The sequence below is a fragment of the Mus pahari genome, chromosome 5 (assembly GCF_900095145.1).
Source record: "Mus pahari chromosome 5, PAHARI_EIJ_v1.1, whole genome shotgun sequence".
Classification (NCBI taxonomy): domain Eukaryota; kingdom Metazoa; phylum Chordata; class Mammalia; order Rodentia; family Muridae; genus Mus; species Mus pahari.
Window position 1 is genome coordinate 107437867 of NC_034594.1, and position 6202 is coordinate 107444068.

The following is a 6202-nucleotide window of genomic DNA, read 5'->3' on the forward strand; positions in this document are numbered from 1 at the left end:
CTCCCTCCCTCCCTCCCTCCTTCCCTCCCTCCTCCTTCTTTCTTTCTTTGTTTCCTTCTTTGTTTCTTTCTTTGTTTCCTTCTTTGTTTCTTTCTTTCTTTGTTTCTTTCTTTGTTTCTTTCTTTCTTTCTTTCTTTCTTTCTTGAAATGGGGGTCTCACAGTGCAGCCCGGGTTGGCCTTGAAACTCACTGACTGGCTTGTCTCTGCCTCTTAAATGCTGAGATTAAAGCTGTAAACCACCACACCCAGTGATCGATACAGAGAGAGGACCTGGAGTGCACCCAGAACTGGGGTGCTTTTCGTCTGTTGTCTTGGGGTGTGAAGGGGTGGGTTTAGGAATGATACAGAAAGAGGACGCTGATCTGAAGGAATCTGGGTCTTGTGTGAGGGGAGTCAGGTGGGGACGGTGAGTAGGAGGGCTAGCCTTGTGCAGTGAACATCCATCCAGACCCTCGCCCCACCCAACCTTATCCAGAATGTCTTCTGCTTGCTAAGTTCAGTTGAAGTAATGAAACGCAGATTCTCTGTTGAGCTTTTGGCACCATGCCTACGGGTGTCCAGCTTTTGGGAGACGTTTCTGACAGGAAAGGCTTCCACCAGCCCTCAGAGAAAACATCCTGTGGTTTTTTTCTCTCTTTTGTACAATGCCATGACGGTGCTGACCAGTAAGAAGCCGAAGTGTGTGGGATTCACCACGGGCCAGGTTCTATGGGAGATCTCAGAACCTAGAGGCTGAAGTTAGCAGGGGCTGGAGAGATGGGGCTCTGGAGCGTGTAGGCAGAATGCTGGCCATACTCACCTGGAGGACTTAGAAGCGTGTGGAGAAACTCATACTGCTGGCCTCCGTTTTGAACTGTGAGCTTTGTGAACTCAGCCTGTTTCTCAGTCTCTCTGACCTGCTTTCCTCTTAGGTTGGGAGTGGCACTCAAAGAATGGGTGGGACGATCCCTCCCTTTCCACGGGGACTTTGCCCTTTGTAAACAGCGTGGGCCAGGTGTTTGCAGCCCAGACATCTCCTTACGGTTTGGGTGTATTCCCTTTATGGCTTCAACCACTAGCCTTGTGGCCGGATGAAGATGGGTGGGGTAAGGGCCTGGGTTGATGCAGGCCTCCTGTGAAATGCGCTCAGCGTCTACAGACGACAAATTTGAGTGGTGTGCTGGACTTTGTGTCACGAGGATAGAATACTTGGTGCAGACAACTTAGGAGAGAGTCGCTTTATTTTGTCTCAAAGTTTCAACTCCATCTTGATAGGGAGGGTGTGACAAAACCAAGCATGGTGGGAAGGAGGGAGCAGCAGGAGAAGGATGGAGGGAGGGAGAGAGAGAGGGAGAGGGAGAGAGAGAGGGAGAAGGAGGGAGAGAGAGGGAGGGAGAGGGAGAATGTCTGCTCTTCTAGACTATTTTCTTCTCCTATTTATTTATTTATTCATTTATTTATTTTTATTTGCTAGGGTTTCAAGCACTTCAGGCAGGTCATGTAACAGGTGTGAGCCACCATACCAGGTCCCTATTTTCTACTCTTAATTCCATCCGATCTGTGAGATGGAACCACTTACTTTTATATGGTTCTTTCCCTGTTCATTAATCCTTCCTTCCTTCTTATCTGCCTCCCTTAAGACAGCAACAACAACAACAACAACAACAAACAAAACCAGGGCCTCAGTTTCCCAGGCTGGCCTGGAACTTCATGCACAGCTGAGGGTCATCTTTGAATTTCTGACACTCCTTCCCAGACTTCCGGAGTTTCGGAGTTATTCATTTGCACCACCACACCTGATTTATGGTGCTGGGAATCGAACCCAGGGCTCTGCATATGTTACAAGCTCTGTACCGACTGAGTTACATCTCTAGCCCCCTTACTGTATCCTTTCTAGAAACACCCTCACGGACTCACCCAGGGGTGCTAATCTCTTGGGGGTTTCTCAGCCTAATCAAGATGACAATCTTAATTACCACAATGGCCGCCCTTCCAACTGTAAAAAAAAACAAACGAGAACGTTGGGGATATCTATTTGGCTCCAGTGTTAGAGTTGAGATTTCTGCTTCTCGGTCCCTTTTCGACCCATCAGGTCAGTTACCTGGTGGTGGGTAGTTCAAACAGGCGTACCTCTTGCTGGGTGAATGAGACTGGACATGGTGGGTTTCTGGTAATAAGACCTGGTAGTTACAGGATTGTGGCAGAGTGAGGAGAGCTTGGCTGTTCACTGCTCAACGGCGAAGCCACTCTCAATATGAAGTAGGCAAGCATCTTTCACATAGGTGTCCCAGTGTCTGCATCTGCGCACCCTGACTGTACCCAAGCAGTATTCTTAGCTTGCCCAGAGGAACTTTTAATAATTGCACCTATGAGGAAACTATTCCTAAAATGATAGGCCACTCTACCAAGATCATATTGGGAGGTTTGAAATGAATTAGAATTTATGAATATTTTCATGATTTCTTCTTGATCCTTTTTAAAAAAATATTTATTTATTATAAGTATACTATTGCTGTCTTCAGACACACCAGAAGAGGGAATCAGATCTCATTACAGATGGTTGTGAGCCACCATGTGGTTGCTGGGATTTGAACTCAGGACCTCTGGAAGAGCAGTCAGTGCTCTTAACCACTGAGCCATCTCTCCAGCCCTTCTTGGGCCTTCTTATCTCCCCTCTTTTAACCCAAGTTGTGAGTTTAGAGTGAGATACTGGTACCCGCACCAGTCACGGCTCACTTACGGCTGCTCAGGAGGCTCAGCTGACCACCTCTTCCCTGGTACCCAGGCCACATGCTGGAAGAGGCAGGTGGAAAATTCTGTGTGTGAGGGTCACACGTTCAATTCCCGTGGGGCTGGGCTGGTAGGTTGGTTCTCTTAACCTCGTCTAGAGGACTTCAGATTTCACATGTTCTGAGGACACCGGGGCAGGGCTTTGCAATGGGGCAGTGAGGGAATCAGAGCCCAATACTGTTTTTCTTGGCTCCTTCCTGCTCATCTGCCCTCAGATGAGTGGGTGGCATGGGATGGCAGCTCCTCCAGTAGCTGTGACGTCTCTTTTCAGTAAGTCCTTAGGATCGTCCTTTATACCCAGCCTAGTCATTGGACTGTAGCTAGCATGGCAGACTGAACTCAGTTCTTACCTCCTATGCCTTCCTCCTCTTCCTCGTTAGCCTGCAGGCCTGGTGAGATGATTCAGTAACTGCCACCCTGGTAGCCGGTCATTACTGCCATTCTCGCTGGGTATGTTTAGATGTAAGTGTGGATAGCATGTAGGAATGTTGGGTGGCTGACTCCCCAATGCCTCTGGTCAACACCGACCCTTCAGGGAAAGGAGGGTTTCTTTGTAGTGGCTTCTATGGGCTGGAGATCAACCCCCAGGAGGGGCAGGAGAATGTACAGTGGGAGGAGAGAGTCATGGCTACTCTGTTCTAGGTGCCTAGAGAGTCACGTCTCTATCAGCTCTCTAGAACCTGCGCTGGGGACAATGAACCCAAGGCACTGTGCACATGGATTCTGAGGGAACAAAATAAAAGCCTTCAACACCGGGCTGGTTTGGAAGAGAGCAGAACACAGACAGAGACGCCAAGACAGAAAGCTGTCTCTGGGTGAGGTAGCTGTGAGGGGTCTTATTCCAACAAGAACTTCCTGAGACAGTGGTGAGGAGAGCAAGACGCTTTCAAGAGCATGGGCTCAATGTATGGCATCCTGGCCAAATTTATGTCTGGCCACGGGTGTTTCTTTCTTTCCACTGTACACCCACCAGCATCAGTGGGCAAGTCTGGACTTGACGCAGTTCACTATAAGCACTGCGCTTCAAGACTCGATCTGTGTCTCTGGTCAGAAGGGTCAAGAGTAGAGTGGGATTTACTCTGAGCTGCTGCAGATGTTGTCAGCCAGCCTCCACTTGAGTCTCCCTGCCCCCCACCCCCCTCAGGGTCCTGTGGAGCCCTTGTGCCATTGTGCCCTGTTGGAGAGCTTCTGCTCGAGTCCTTCCAGAATGATGAGTTTGACTTTTCTTTTGTTGAATGTCACACTTTGGTTCTGGTCCAGTGTCCTAACTCCTCTGGGCCTCCTGTCTGTCATTACAAGAGGCAGAAATGGTGTCCACAGAACCCACAACACAGTGGAAAAAATAATCCCTGGCATCTGTGTGCTCGGGCTTACACCTGGCTCTGTACTTACTAGCAGGGCTGGGCGGTTTTATGGCCGTGTGACACTAGCTAAGGTCATTTGGGAAGAAGGAACAGCATTTAAGAAATGTTCCTACAATATCGGCCATGGTTAAGCCTATCGTGAGTTTTCACAATTAGGGAGATTGATGGGGGAGGGCCCACATCGCTGTGGGTGATGCCACCCTTGGGCTGGTGATCCTGGGTGCTATAAGAAAGCAGGCTGAGCCGGGCAGTACTGGCACACACCTTTAATCCCAGCACTTGGAGGCAGAGGCAGGTGGATTTCTGAGTTCGAGGCCAGACTGGTCTACAAAGTGATTTCCAGGACAGCCAGGGCTATACAGAGAAACCCTGTCTCGAACAAACACAGCCAGGGCTATACAGAGAAACCCTGTCTTGAACAAACAAACAAACAACAAAACAAAACAAAAAAGAAAGCAGGCTGAGCAAGCCATAAGGAGCAAGCCAGTAAGCAGCACCCCTCCATGGACTACATATGGGTCAATTTGTGCTTCCAGGCTCCTGCCTCGAGTTCCTGTCCTGACTTCCCTTCGATGATAGACTATGTGGAGGTGTGGAAACTCCCTTCATCCCAAGTTTGCTTTTGGTTATAGTATTTATAGGTGATAGCAACCCTAACTCAGACATTAGCTATGATCTTCCATTCAATTCTCAGCCTCAGTTTACCTATCTGCAAAATGTAGATGATTAGAACTTACCTCTTTTGTCAAGTTAAATTATCAAATACATGTAAAAAAAGTTAGAACAGCACTTGGAAAATATGGGCAACTTAGTACATGGTATGTTTTAATTCTCTCTTGAAATAAGTATTGCAGCATTGAATACAGTGTTTCAAATATGCCCTGTTCCATGAGGCTCTGGTGTCCTCCAGTCTAACAATGTATTTCAGACTAAGTTTGCAGATTCCTAGTGTTTAAATTGAACGTGAACTGAACCTCTGCCCAGGTTGTTTTTCCATGGAGAGCTATTAGGTTTGTCTCCCCTGTCCTACATAAAACAAATGTTCTGAGTTAGAGGAAAGTTCAGAGTCCAGGAGAGCCCAAAGCTCCCCTTTATATTGGTTCCAAATGCAGAAGAGCCTGCATTTGTATGGTATCATCCTGACCTCTGCCATTCTGTGGGGGGAATCTGCTCCCTCCGGCTTTTCTCTCCTTTAGAGAGTCTCTTTCAACGCTGCTTTTCTCAGCCAGTGTATCTGCTGCTCCCCTGAGCGGAGCGTGTGCTGTTGGGACCTCCCTTACCTCTTGTTCGCCCTCTTCGACTTTGCCGTTCCCAGGCTCACGAGGGAAGGGACACAGGGGTTGCAAATATCTCCACTGTACTCCCCACCTCAGACCTCTGTAGCTCAGCAGCATCTGATTCCCCTGGCATTGCATTAGTCCGTTAATTGTGTTAATTAGTCAACTTGTGGTAGGAATCGGGTGAGGGTGGGGGGTGGGATGTGATAATGGTGATGGTGGGGTGTGATAATGGTGATGGTGGGGTGAGGGGTGGGGGTTTCATAGCTTCTAAAGTCATAGTCTATGTCTCTCTCTCTCTGTCTCTCTTTGTGTCTCTCTGTGTGTCTCTCTTGGGGGTTGGGGAATGGAGTATGGAGCCCGGGGCAGCAAAGGCTCTTCTGCTCAGCAACATCCCCGATCCCTGCCGTTCTTCAGAGTGCTGTTAATCGCATCCCTGAAGACAGACATAAAACTGTTTTCAAAAATATCTGGTCACAGATTCCCTGCTCAGTTCTCGGTCTTGAACACCCATGATCCTTGCACTTGGGCAAATGAGGCAGGAGGGCCGTGATAGCGGGCTCTGTGCATAGGCAGAGTCTTGAAGGAGATGCTGGATGTCCTGCTCCAATGCACTCTACCCACTTCCTGTAGCTGCAGCTTCCTGCTGACCCTGATGGCTTCACTCCCACCCCACTTCCACGCCCACCCGCGGCCGGCACCCACCCTCACCCCACGCCCACCCACACCCCACACCCACCTGCGGCCGGCACCCACCCTCATCCCACACCCACCCACACCCCACACCCACC

General features: G+C 49.2%; 1 protein-coding gene across 8 annotated transcripts in view; it reads left to right on the forward strand.

Annotated features, from left to right (window-relative positions):
• The window catches only part of Plekha6 (pleckstrin homology domain containing A6), a 143248-nt gene that overhangs the window by 25609 nt on the left and 111437 nt on the right, over positions 1 to 6202 (forward strand). The gene's annotated exons all lie outside the window — the stretch shown is intronic.